The sequence below is a fragment of the Uloborus diversus genome, chromosome 1 (genome assembly GCF_026930045.1).
Source record: "Uloborus diversus isolate 005 chromosome 1, Udiv.v.3.1, whole genome shotgun sequence".
NCBI classification, from domain to species: Eukaryota; Metazoa; Arthropoda; class Arachnida; order Araneae; family Uloboridae; genus Uloborus; species Uloborus diversus.
The window spans coordinates 198,684,183-198,699,443 of NC_072731.1; positions in this window are offsets into that span (position 1 = coordinate 198,684,183).

Sequence of the window (15,261 nt, forward strand, 5' to 3'; positions counted from 1 at the left end):
TTAATAAAATTTATCAATCTATTTTTGTGAAGAACAATTCGTAAAAAAGTGCTTTTTTTGATACTAAAAGCCCCCCTTCCCCTGCTCTCACACTAGAATTTTATCCCCAAATGACAAACTTTGTTCTCGTGCATTCACGTTAGAAGTGGTCAACAGTGCACTGAGACCTCTATTCATTTTTATTTTTTCTGCAATTAAAAATCTTTTCTTTTTTTTGAGCAATTACGATTGCTTATTGTTCTCACTTGACTGTTTTTGGTGTCCAATGATTTTATTCCCCCCCCCCTCCGCCTCCCTCTGCAGCACTACCGTCAACCGGCCTCACGATACTGCTCCCCTTGCGAAAACCCTCTCCACGTTGCGTCCATATCCTACACGCATACATACACACACGCATGCCTACTAACTCACACACACACATACACACACACGCATACACACAGACACAAGCACATACACCTGCACATACACATATATACACACACATACACAAATATACACACACATGCCTACATACACATATATACACACATACACAAATATACACACACATGCCTACATACACACATACCTACACACACACAGGCACAAACACACGCCTACATACACACATACCCACACGCACACACATGCCTGCACACACGCAAAAAAACACGTGATTGCGAAAAACATAATTTGAATTCAAGATGTCAAAATTCAAATTATTATTATTTTTTTAAATTTCTATTCAACTGCATATAGTAACATTGTACGTATGTATGCAAAATTTCGCTTCATTCTTACCGCACTTTCTTCCTGCTCAAATTCTCATGGTAATGAGTCAGTATACGAATATTTCACATATCTTTACTGTAAAACACAAAGCATTACTAATAAAAGTCGTTCCTGTATAAATCCAAATAAATATTTATTTCTTGCCTTCTTTATAGGGCATGTGGCAGAAATCGAGTTCTTTGCGTAAAACTTTTATTGATCCCTTCGCTCGGACGCCAATTGCGCCCTGCATTCATTCCCTTGAAGAAAAGAAGAAGAGCGGAAGTACTGAAAAAGCTGGTTTCCGCTTTGTTTCTAACTGGTACCAGGTTTTTCTATTTCTTTCTCTCGTGAAGGAGCTCCTAACGACTTTTGCCACTCAGTTTGTCACCGCTCTCTGCCCCAAGAAAGGAAGAAATTTACCGCATCCCTGATTCTGGACTTGAGAAAAGACGCGAAAATAAAACTGGATTTCTTGTTTATCCTGTTTTGTTTTCTCTTTCGTGTTCTGCAACGTTTCTTCCGGATTCTTAGACGGGATTCGAAGAAAATAGAAAGAAAAGAACTTTGATTGTGGCTTTCAAATAGCATTTTGGCTGAAATAATTGAGTGTAATATGCTTGTTCTTTCTAATGATATTTTTCTTCTGTGTTAACTTTTATTAAATGATTTGCATTTTCATTCAAGTGTTAAGCAATATATGTATATTATTTCTATCGACAAGTTGCCCAGATAGTTTTCAAGTCTTTTTTTTTTTTTTTAAATTCAAAACCTAAAAGCTGAATCGGAGGTACTAGTTCTAAAGCTACATACACTTTTAAAAATTCAGGAAACTTTTATTGCAAATACTAAAGTAAAATGGAGTGTTTACAGTACATACAAAATTTACAGAAAATTGTCCCGAAAAAAGTAAGCGATTGCAGAACTAATTTATGCACCACGTGACTTACAGTGCGAAGCACATAACACTGTATTTCCCCTCACTCGGTGTGCTCCGACTAGTATGGTAGATGGTCAACATAGGTGCCTCCAAATACGAAGGTGCGGAGTTCAAACTTGCTGTTCGCATTTTATGATTTTAATTCTCATTTATTCTACTTTAAAAGTTTACAGTAAAGTAGGAGTTTCTGTAAAAGTTACTGGCAAAACGTATGCCAGTAACGTTTACCATAAAATGTCAGTATTTTTTTAACAGTGCAGGATTGATCTATCCACGACTAAACTAACCTGCAGTAATGAAATATAATCTAGTGAACCAAACACTACTTCCTTTTCTGTATTTTAAAAGTTCGTTTTGTTAATAACTGAAAAGAATGGGTGCATGTGCTCATGTACGAGCGTAAGAAGCAACGCTTCTCAAATGAATTGCTTTTTCAGACATTTTCCTACACTCATGAAAGTATGGTAAACGTAAGGAATTTTACTTTCAAATGCAATAAAAGGTGTTTTTTTTTAATTTGCAACACAATACATATTACTTTGTTAATAACAACAGAATTATCTATTATTGTTAAAGAGTTGGTCATTGGTTCCTGCTCTATTTAGTACTAGCTGCGTTGCCCTTCTTTGCACCATCCACCTCGAAAATAAAAGTTATGTGAGTGATGCGTATTCAAAAATCAGGCTTGAACCAAAAAAAAAAGAAAAAAGAAAGAAAGAAAGAAATCTTTAAAACTTCCCGACAGGTTGAGGAAAAATAAACAAAAAGGAAAAAAGTTAACTCCCCCAATTACAGGAAAAGCCTCAAAACAAAAGCCAGAATTTTATTTGGATATATTAGAGGAAAAAATGGCAACACAGATCTTTTTTTCTCAATGATTTTCTTTACGCTACAAGTTTTAATAAACGCATTATTTAACAATTACCGTGATCAACAACGAATTTCTAGTTGAAGGCTTACCTACATTTTAGCGCGAGATTAGTTGAAAAAAGTTAGAATTCACGCTCGAATCTTCTTGGAACATTGGAACAAATTTTATCTGATGCAAAAAAATCAGGGGTTTCCATGGATTACTTATTCTAATTTTTGCGAGCATTTTTTCGCCATCATATTATATAAAAATGCCATTTTCGGGTACTAAAATTAAAATTCAAACGGTTCGATTCTTTTTTGGTGTTTAACCCCCTCCCCCCACGTTGCTTCTCGGGTGTCCAAGTACCTCCCTGCCAAATTTTGTTCAGATCCGACACAAAATATGGATTTGTATAGGAAACATACACACGTACATATATCTTCTCTATTTTATTTATATATTTTTTTATTATTTTGGCTTTTTTTTGTTTTTCCATGATTAGAATCATGAAACTTGGCTTAAAACAGCTTCAGCCGATGAATGCATGCACGTCACTGCAAGACTTTTAAACAGCTTAAGTTCTCAAAGAACGTTTTAAAACAGAGATTACAAATGATTAATTATTTTTAAATTGAAAACTACATTGTAAACAAAAAATATGTTTGTGTTATGCCTCCAATAAGAACGCTAATGAAGGTAATATTACAAAAGGGCACCACTTGGCCCGTTATCAAAATTTTTCGCCAAATTTAGTACTTTATGTAAGACGCAATGCAATTCTTTATTTTTTTTTCTTTTTTTTGATAATATTAACCTTTCGACTGTTTTGTTGTAATCATAACATGAAATTATTTGCTGAGAACAAAACACTAAATGTGAACACACTTGTTTTCCCCCACAATTAACCTTCTGTGGTTCTAATACGAGCGGGATGACAATTAAAGAAACTAACCACATTTTTTCCCCTTGCAGACATTTCCATTTTTTCCCTAAAACTACTTCAATGACTGAAAAAATAAAATGGTAATTATTGAATTAATCCGATGAAATGTTTTTTCAGTTGTAGTTTTTTCTTACTATACTCTTAAGTAAAACCGCCGAATCTTTTTTTTTTTCTAAATCTCTTAAAGACAATCATTATCAAGAACATCCAAGAATGCAAATGAAGTGCTTTCTTGGAGTTCTTTTTCATGAAAAAACGTGACTTGAAAATCGGAAGAGAAAACTTAATTAGAACCTTTCCCTTTCAACCATGTTGGCTCTGTTCCAGAACACTAAAATACGTTAAGGATATGTGTGCTTAAAATACTGTCATACTTAAAGACTCTTTACAAATTCATATACACTTTAGTCAATTTTAAAATTGGGACATAAATATTACGGATGCATTTTTTAGTGTTTTGATTTATTATATTCAGAATACCGTTTATACTAAGATTATTACTGCTATTTTTTTTTTAGTTTATACTTAGTCAAAAATTTAATACAGAAATATTTTAGGGTTTTTTTTTATGAATTCCTGATTTCTATCCGATTTCATGGCTCTGAAACATGGACATGAACTCCGAGACAACAAATAAAATTCAGACGGCGGAGATGCGATTTCTCCGAGCGGTCAAACATTGCACCATCCTAGACAAAATAAGAAGCAAAGATATAGGGAAAGAATTACAGATCTACAGCCTTAACGGAAAAAATTACTGATTATCGTATCAAATGGAGAGACCACGTACGAAGAATGCCGCCTGGAAGACTACCAAGAGCCGTCTATTACTATCAACTCGCAGGCAAACGAGACCGTGGTCGACCTATTTAAAGCGGTGGGCAGACCAGGAAGTCGGAACAGGCTGAAAGCCTAATCCATGAAAATGGTGATGATGATGATGATAAAAAATACAATATTTTCCACTTTTTCTTGAAGGAAGTTTGTTTCCAAAAGGGAAAAATAATACTTCAATACAAGTCTTATTGTGTGTGTGTAAAATACATTCCTTCTTCTTTATGAACTAATTTTTAAAACAAACTTCTATTTTGGCCATTTTGGAAATTTCCCTTTGCTCCACAATGGGGTTGTTTTCTTCAGTCAAAAGTAGGACTTTTTGTCACTGAAATTGATAGAATAAGCAAAAAAATAATAACAACAATGGACTCAGAAAATACTTTCATTTTCCAAACAGTTATTTTTTAATTAATTTTTTTTTTAATGTCCGATTCTTCAAACAAGGCGTAGTCTTTATGACGTCACAAATAATGCACTATGGCGCATCTTTCTACCGCATTTCCACGTTATGATAATCAAGAAGCGAATTACAATGGGGTCGTTTCCAAAATTTTAAAAGTATTTTTTTCTGAAAGAGCATGCTTAAAAACATAGGATCGGACCATTTTTTAAATAATTTGTTTAATATTAAAAAAAATACTTAAATTCGTGCGCTTTCATTGTTTACGCTTCTGTCGTGTGACATCACAAATGATGAAATGCCATACAGTGTTGCCAATCACAGAGCAAAGTATTTAATTCGCATCTTTACTCACGTGTATTGGCAACGATATGGTTGATAGCAAGCGTAGAGCGCAATATTTAATTCGATCATCATAATGTGAAAACATGGTAGCAAAATGCGCCAAATTGAATCATTTGGGACGTCATCAAGACCACGCCTTGCTTTCAAAATGGGACATTTAAAAAAATTTATTAAAAAATAACTGTTGGGAAAATGAAAATATTTTCTGGATCCATGTTATTTTGTTTACTCATTCTATCAATTTCAGTGACTAAAAGTAGTACTTTTGATTGAAGGAAACCACCATATTGCGCTCTACGCTTGCTATCAACCATATCGTTGCAAATACACGTGAGTAGAGATGCGAATTTTGGACATTTTATTTTGGAAAGTGAATGGCAACACTGAATGGCATTTCATCATTTGTGATGTCATCCTCAAAAGCGTTAAACGATGAAAGAGCATCGATTTAAGTAATTTTTTAAAACGTTAAACTTAAAGAAATTATTTAAAAAATGGTCATATTCTATGTTTTTAAGCAGGCTATTTCAGAAAAAAATACCTTTAAAATTTTGGAAACTACCTCCATTCCCTACTTTAGAATAAGAACATTTCTTACCTGTTACTATTATTTTCGGTGTTTTTAAAGCGACTGAATTTTTTTTTTTTTTCTAAATATTGAATAAAATTATTGGTTGCTCCAAATATTACTTTGATGAATAAAATATATTTGTTGTTCTACTGTCTTTTGAAACAGAATTAATTTTTCAAAAGTTTTTAACTTTGAAAGTAAGTCTTAGATATGGTTATCGCACAAACCATAGCCAAACCTAAAATACGAATGATCTTTAATTATTGACCTTGTAATTTGAAATATCATCTTAACAAATCAAATAATGGCCACACCTTCAAACATTCAAGCATATATTTGATGTTTTAATTTTCAACTATACTATCTATCAAAACGGATTCTATATTCGATGAAAATATATTAGAAATATATTAGAAAAGTAATACCTTGATATGTTTCCATCCGAATTGCGTTATTACAAAATAAGTAAAATTTATGTCATCCCATAAACCATATCTAAACCTTAAACACGAATGACCTTTAATGAATTCTAGATCTTAAAAGCAATAGAACCTCTTTTATTCACATTTTCTTAGCAGTTTATGCTAGACTGTTACGCGAAGTATAAATTTTTTCAGCTAGTACATAAAAAATTCCATTTCTTACTAATGCAATCATAACGTATCCATTATAAAAGCTGAATAAAGTTAATCATTCGTAAAAATTTACGGCAGCAGTAAAAATCTGTTCTTTAGCGATAAGCAACGGTAACTCAGCTGCAAATCAAAAACTGGGTTAACAAAAATATCTTCTGAGAAATAGTATTAGGAAATATTCATGTGGAATTACTTTTCGCTTTTAAAAATGCTATTATCAGTATTTAACAGATTTTTTTTTCTTTTTTAAGTTAAAGTTCTTATTATATTTAAAAATAATGTTTCTGATTAAAGATACATTTGGAAAGTATTCAGTATTCAACGCATTCCCAATCTATCAAGCATTCATTTATATAAAGCGCTAAAATATGAATACTGCTTATTTAAATTAACGGTTACATTTGGGGGGGGGGGGTGGAGATAAATAAAACTAGTATGTTGTGACCACATCACGAAACTTCCTTTTATATCTTTCTTATGAATTCTGATCGTTCCCCATGCTTGACGAGAAGGCAATATTCCCAGCAAAAATAAAATTATGCACACAAAAACTTGAGGACCGTCCCGATTTCCGATTTATCGCAAAAGGAAAGCAAAGAGCGAAAATTGAAAGTTATTTTATAAGTCTTGCTTGAATTAATTTAAAATATTTTATTTGTTAACAATCATAAGATGGCAGCAGTTAAAAATTTTAAATCATTGAGATAATATTTCCAATAATTTCCCAATAGTTAAAATCACGCGAGATATGCAGACGACAGTCTATTACAATATATCTTTCTTACTGTTGCATTAATAAAGCTATTTTTATTTGCACAAAAAAATCAGCCCCTCGTGGAGTGATTGGCACCAAAATTGAACCAACGCCTGTTTACATACAGGTTCACATTTATTCCAAATTTCATCCAGAACGAAACATTACTTTTTGAGATATGGAACTCGCCATATCTCAAGAAGTAATAAAAACAAAGAACGTTCGTTGCACCAACTCCTTTTCAGCTATAACCGCCAAAATAAAATCAGCTCTTATACCCTCTAAGGGCTACTTGTCGTTTTTTTTTTTTTTTTAATATTCCGTTTATTATTTCTTGAGATATAGCAGTCACAAGTGACGACAAAAAACGTTCTGTAGCTCAGCCCACGTTTGAGCTATTGATATCAAAATTGAATCAGCACCTGTACATATTAGGGACATGTGGACCAAATTTTGTTTGATTCCACTAGTTACTTCCTGAGGAATAGCAGATACACATAACTCAAGAAACGTTCCATTGCTTCACCCCCTTGCAGGAATTCTCTCCCAAAAAACAATGCGCACGAGTTCATATAGGAACACATATGTGTACCAAATTTCGGTCAAATTCATGCGGTAGTTTTTGCTATAGAGCGGCTACAAAAAAAACTGGTCACACACATACAGATACGCACACACACACACACACACCAACACACACACAGACGAACATTTTCCAAAAATGGTCGAAATGGACTCAGTGCGCCTCAAAACGTTCGAATCCGTCAAAAATCGAAATTCAAAAATTTGCACAAAACCAATATCTTTCTTGTATATATTAGATACTAGTGGTACCCGCACGGCTTTGCCCGTATTAGAAAATTAAAAGGTCATTTGGTTCGCCTGTATATTCACGAACAGTGGATAATGAATTTCTCGCCAATTTGTTATGTTCATTTGCTTACCCCTGTTACGGTTCCACGTTATGATAATTTGGTAAATTACTGGTTCACGTTGTGATAATTTGCTCGGTAAAATTTTCTTAAAACTGGAATAGAAAACGAACAAAGCTGAATTTTCGAAAAATCGCTTGGAGGTGCTCACCCCCATGCTATAAACTAATTCTGTGCCAAGTTTCATGAAAATCAGCCGAACGGTTTTGGCGCTATGCGCGTCACAGAGATCCTGACAGATATGGAGACAGATATCCAGAGAGACTTTCAGTTTATTATTAGAAAAAAGAAAAAGCAAAGAGCGGCATCAAGTTGCATTTTGATCGAAGTAAGACTGCGGAGTGTCTTACTTCGATCGGAAATATTTTTCTTGCGGAAATATATATATTTTTTATGCAACTAAAAATAGTGATATTGAATAGAAAACATCAATGAAGCACATCTTAAGAAATAGTGCTAAATATGTCAATTTGTGAAAAAGGGGATACTTTTCTAGCCTACTTCCCCAGTAAAAGTCAGAGAAAGAAGAAAAAAGAATGAAAGAAGGCTTAGTGCATCTTAAAAATATAGCGAAATACAAAAATAAAAGTCAAAAATAATTAAAATGGGCGATTCTCGGAAAATGTCCCGAGCGTAACGCTAAGTTCTTTATTTTATTCAAGTAATTATTAATTAAATACGGGATTAACTGTTATGCTTTCGTAGTACAGGGTGTTTCAAAATGAATAGCGGGGTTGTAACATGTTATAATATTTATTACACCAAACTTACAGCCACAAGTGATATATCAAATGAATTTTTTTGTTTGTCGGCATCAGTGCGCATGCGCGTGGAATGTTTCTGCTGCAATCCGCTAGAAAGCGCTTGTAGCAAAGATGGCGACTAAAGAACAGAAAGCGTTTTGTGTTTTATCTTTCAGCAAGATGGTGCGCCGCCTCACTGGCATAATGAGGTACGCGATTGGCTTAACCTAACTGTACCCGACCGCTGGATTGGCCTTAAGGGGTCTAATGACAGTGCTTGTTTCCCATGGCCTCCACGGTCACCCGACCTAACGCCGTGTGATTTCTATCTTCGGGGGTTTATTAAGGACCGTGTGTATGTGCCTCCACTGCCAACCACCTTCCCGAATTAAGGAACAGGATTGAAACAACTGTTGCAGCAATTACTAATGAGACACTCATCAAAGTTTGGGAAGAACTCGCATATCGTCTTGACGTGTGCCGAGTGACGAATGGTGCTCACATTGAACACTTGTGGGCTATTATGTAAAACTGTTTGAGTTTCTCTTTCATTTGATATATCACTTGTGGCTGTAAGTTTGGTGTAATAAATATTATAATATGCTAAAACCCCGCTATTCATTTTGAAACACCCTGTTTATTAAAGCATGTATCATTCCAAAAGAGCATTATTTTTTTAACGCTTTGGTGAGCTGGAAAAAATAAAAAACTTACCGTTACGCATGGGACATTTTTTCGAGAATCGCTCCAATACTTCAATAAATATCGAAAAATTAAAATTGGAAACTAGGGTATGGGGAAAGATGTCTGTCTGTCCCCCTCTTATAACTTTTGAGTGAATAGTCCGATTCGAACATTTTTTTTTTGTTCGAAAGATACTGGCGAGGACATTACATTCCTATATTTCACTTTTTGATTTGAAAAATTTTTCCTTCAACTTTGAACAGTTCAAAAAAATCTTAATATTAGCGCCTACGGGGAAATTCAAGGGAATGCAGAAATTTTAGAGACGAATTTGCATCAAAACACTTTGTAAGAAAAAACTTTTGATGAAGAACATGTATAGAAAATATCTTTTTGGTTTAAACAATTTTCCGTTCAATTTTAAAAGGTTCAAATCCCTTAACATTAGCGCCTACGGGAAAACTGGAAGTCAATATAGATTCCGAATCTAAAGGTGGATTTACTTCAAAAAAACTTATGTTGGAACTAGCTCTTGACAAACATCTCCCGACTCTGACTCCAAGAGTTTAGAGCACTGACTCCGACTCCTGTGCCCGAAAATTATTCGGACTCCGACTCCCCGACTTCGACTCTAGCTTCGTAGCTACGGCAAAAATTTATACACGGAGGGAAAATGACGGAATCCGACTGTTGGAAACTTGACTCCGACTCCTTTATCCCAAAATAAGTCCAACTCCGCAAACAGTGCCAGAGTTGTGGACTTTAAGGAAAAACGACCGATTCAGTTTTTGGCGGATGAATTCAGAGTTTTTTATGTTTCTACATAAAGATATGCGTACACGATTTTTTTTTTCTTGACAATGAAAATTATTTTTTTAAGTTGACATTTTATTGTTTAAATTTATTTTTGAAATTACGTTAATATTTCATTCAAAAAATTATTTTTTGGTAACAGGGGAAAAAAACAAAGGATTTTTTTTTTTTTTTTTTTTTTTTTTGTATGATGTATTTATTTTTCTAAACTTAATAATTTTATTTTTTTTTCTTTTAAAAAGCGGTTAAAGATTTTTTTATTTTTTTATTTATTTATTTATTTATTTTTTTGATGAAAGTGTGTTAGATGCTTTGTTTAAAAGGTGCTGCTATTTTATTTGTTCATTTATTTATTTCTTTATTATTATTATTTTTTACGCATCTATTTCTTTAGATGAATAAGGCATATTTTATTCCTAAAAATTTACAGTATTCAAAATTATGTTTGAAACAATTTGCGGTTTTAGCTATTTTTGAAAATATTGATCAGATTAGAAAGTAGATACTGGTATACGAGAAAATAGGCTCGTTTACTTCTGGAGGAACTTCTTGTTTCTTTCTTTTTTTTTTTTTTTGCCTTGCTAAGGCCATTCGGGATATGGTAATACGAAATAATATGGAAACAAGACAAAACGGATGCATCAGACTGAAAGAAAGAAAAACAAAAGAAAACTTATTCAATAAAAAGTTTTTACTTTTTTATTTTTTAATCTCCCGCAAATTTTACATATCGAGAAACTTAAATTTCCCTTTGCAGGGATCATTCAGGAACATCTTTCGTTCTTACATCTCGCAACCTCGATAAATTATTTAGACAAAAAAAAAAAAATACTTTTCTAGTTTCCCAACTTTTTAGGGATCCCCAAATTGCTAAAATTGCTTAAGCCATTGGCTAAAATTTAAGTCTTAACCACAGGGAGCCCCAAAGAACTGTTTGCCTCAGGGCCTCACAGTATTTAACCGGACCATGTGTATCAAGGACGTCCTTTTTTTTTTTTGGTATTAGTGATAACATTTTAAAAATAGTAACACAATTGTTAAATATTTCACCTAAATGCAGCATGTCATAAAAATATGAAAAAAAGAGACTCTTTAATATATTTATTTTTGACTCCTAATCTTTAATGGTTTGCGCCAGTGCAAGCATCACCATTGTATTATCAATTACCTTCATTTTCGTTACAGCTCAAAGAACAATGCTTTTGTTGGATTATTAATATCAAGTTGATTTGTTACCAGAAGAGAAGCAATAAAACGACGAAAGCTAATAATAGGTTTTCTCATATTTCCCCAGAAGTGTTGTTCTACCTAAGGTGAGCAATCAGAAATACGACGTTCAATAAATTTTCTCACGAATCGGTGTGTAAATATTTATTCAAGCTTATGGAGCAATAAAAAATAAAAAGAAATTCTAGCAACGTTAGCTGAAGGATGCTAACGATATTTCATTGGGATAATGACATTATGTTACACTGATGACAGGCTACTAAAATTGCAACAAATGAAAGATATAAATGGAAATTATATTACGTTTTATGCACACTTATGCAGAGACTTTACAATTTCAGTATTTTTATAACAAGACAAAACGGATGCATCAGACTGAAAGAAAGAAAAACAAAAGAAAACTTATTCAATAAAAAGTTTTTATTTTTTTAATCTCCCGCAAAAAAAATTAAAAAATTTTGCGCATATTCGAAATGGGTGCAGACGTCAGTCTGTTTTGAACCGTCGCGTCGTAGCGAGCAGATTTAAGGGCAGCGTGCTATGTTTTTTGTTTGATTGAAGTTTTCTTCTTTTCTATTGAACATCCGTTAAATTTCAAGTATTTGTTAATTCGAATTGTTTGTGAATAATTTTATGTTATTACCTTTTAAAGAAAGTTGAAGAGGTCTTTCAAAAGACAACAGAACATTGCTCTTGCATCATACAATGCTACAACATTGCTCATTCAGTGAATAAAATGCTGAATGATCTGCTAATAATGAAAGGTAGTATGAAAAACGTTCACAAAAAAAAAAAAAAAGAAAAAAGAAAAAACGCTCCAGGAACTACGAGATCAAGATTAGAACTTTCTTTATCTGCAAGGGATGTATGGGCAGCAATAGAGGCTCTGTCTGTGAAGCGTAGGAAAGTAGCGCATAGAAGTCCGAAATGGTATGATCAGGGAAGAGAGTTAAAGGCTTCCAAGACCGGACGTACTTGTTCTACAGGTCATTGTTTCGACCAGAACGTCACAAGCCTTTCCTAGGTCAATCTTTCTTCAGACTTTGTATTTGTCTTCAGCACTAAAAAATTCAGTGTCACGCTAATTTTAATGTCAGGCGTCAGGGGCTTTTAAAATGAGGCTCAATGAAAGATAAATTTTCAAGAAACTGATATTTCTACGAAGAGTTTCAAAGAGCGCCTGTAGTAAGTGAAGGAGCACATTAACCGAACCGAAAAGGAATGAGAAGATATGAATTGCAGTAACGAAGCATTTGCATGATGTTTAGTATAGCAGGGAAATGTCCTTCCTGTCTGAAAAAGTTGAGAAATTCAGATATTAATTACACTGCTATATTGATGGGTTTAAAAATTTGGAGTAAGTTTCGATTGTGAGTAGTTGATGGAAATTATATTACTTATATTATTAGGCTCAGTTTAGAAATCCAAATAGACTAGATAGTAATTCGTAGCATTTTTTTTTTTTTTTTTGAAATACTCTGTCATCCGTTACATTATTCATTTATTTAATTTAAACTTTTTTTACTTGCATTGTATCTGCGCCAGATAAGTCGTTTTAATACTATGTAGGAGAAATAAAGGACAAACATCAATATTAAACGCTTTAGAAATTACGATTGTTATACTGTTCTTCATAAAATGTTCTCTTGTTTTGGTCTTTATGTGATAATCAGAAAATTCAATTATTTATTTACATTTAAATTATTTATAAAAATATCTATAATAAGTATTTCACAGAGCAATTAGAATGTTGGCTAAGTAACAGTTTCCTCTTATATCGATTGAGACGCCTTCTTTAGTCATTAAGCTTTTGACTTAGTAATCAGAATTTCTTCCTTGGTCATCAGAATGGTTCTACAGACTTCAGGAAAACTCTTTCATCACTTTAATAACTCTATATTTGCCTAATCACTACGATTTTTTTCTTTCAGTCACTTAAATTCCTCTTTTTTTTTGCATTAGGCTTTTTTTTTTCATGAACACGTTTCTTTCTGAACCAGGTTTTTTTTTTTAATTCCTGATTAAGCACATTACTTAGTAATGATAATTTTTCGTCTACTCATTGGGATAACTCCTATAGTCCTCAGGATGCCTACTTTATTTGTTAGTATTTTCAAGCAGTAATGCAGACTTAACAATTAACCATTACTTTTCGTCTCAGTAATATTTTCTTAAATAGTTGTTCTTCTCTCATTATTAAGGAGTTTAAAACCTTTATCTTTTTATGGGACTTTTGCTAAGTATCAGAATTTTTCAATTAGTCACTGCTTCCTCACTTGATAAATACTTTTCTTATGAAATAAAATGTTTTAACATTATCAGGACATCTTTTTTTAATTAAAAATTCACATGCATTAATTTAAAATTTTAACTAATATTTTATAAGTTGAACTGAGCCATAAAGATTTACAATTTTAACCTTTAAAATGTTAACGAATTTGATTAACTCTCCAAAACGAAGTAATTAATTTTACTTTCATGACTTGCTTCCAATGCTATGTTTCGAGAGCATTTTACCCTTACGCTGAAAAGGTAGCATGTGTGGTCTCTTACATAGAGTGTTGTTCAAAGTATCAAATAATAACAAACTGAGCGCAATGGAAGTTTCTGACTATTTCTAATCATTTAGTCATCAGCTTCATAGCAGTGGAAATATAAAACTTTATACTTAGAAGGGCAGGAAGAGCCAAAGTGTCCCCTAAAATATTTTACAACAGTTTTTTTTTATTATTATTATTTTACTCTCTGTGACATGAAAAGATAGTATTCACTCTATAGTTTAACCACTATCTTCCTCTTAATGCAAAAAAGGAATTCAAAGTTCTAATATTGCCGACTCTCCCCCAAACTGTAAGAATTGCTCCTCAAAAGAGAAACTAGACATTTTATTATGATTAAGCAACATCCATGAAACTTTTTGCACTCAATTTCTTTTAATCATTAGAGTAGATGAATAAGACACAGACTCAATTAAGAAGAAATTAAAATAAAAAAACACTCAAAAACTAGGAAGGCGACAAACTGACCCCTTCTATCTTACTACTTAAAAGGCAATTTTCAGTATTTCTCGTGAAGTTACTGGTGTGATTGGTTCTAGTCGCAACATCATATTTGGTTTTCAAAATAAAACTGCATTATTCCACTCTACCCATCAGAGCCTCAACTGTTCTTACTTTTCGTTCGCCTGCCCTGATTATCCGATCATATTCCATGAAGTAATATTACCCATCTCTATTTGAAAGTGACTGGCATAGAAAGATGAAATAAGTTTTATTTCAATAAATATGAAATTGGAGAACTTATTTTTAAACTTCTAAAATTAGAAACGAAATCTTTGAGTGAGCAATAAATCTTTTGAAGAAAACTTTTCAGATTTTGGCTTCCGAAAGTAAAGGAAGAAAGTTATAATCCTCTTGCAAAATTCCTTGAGCTTATTCTTTTTATTGAACTTGAAGTTCGAATTCTGATTATTTTTGGTAAAAGTATACTATGTTTGCATGTATCCTTATAATACTTTTTATTATTGACAGTTTTGCTTTTCCCTTATGTTTTTCAAAGACAAATCATAAATTATCAAGATAAAATAAATGATAAAAACTAATATAGCGATTTTTAGACGTTCTGCAAGCGGGGCTGCAGAGAATCTCCCACCCCACCCCTCAAAAAAAGGAAAAAAAGAAGAAAAAAGGAAAAGAAAAGAGGGGGAAAGAAGAAAAAAAAGGAGGGAGAAAAAGGGGAAAAAAGAAAAAAGGAGGGCAGAAAAATCATAACTGCTTTCTAGCAAATAATTAACTCTATTTTAAGTGTCACAACAGTAAATACTAAAAGAGT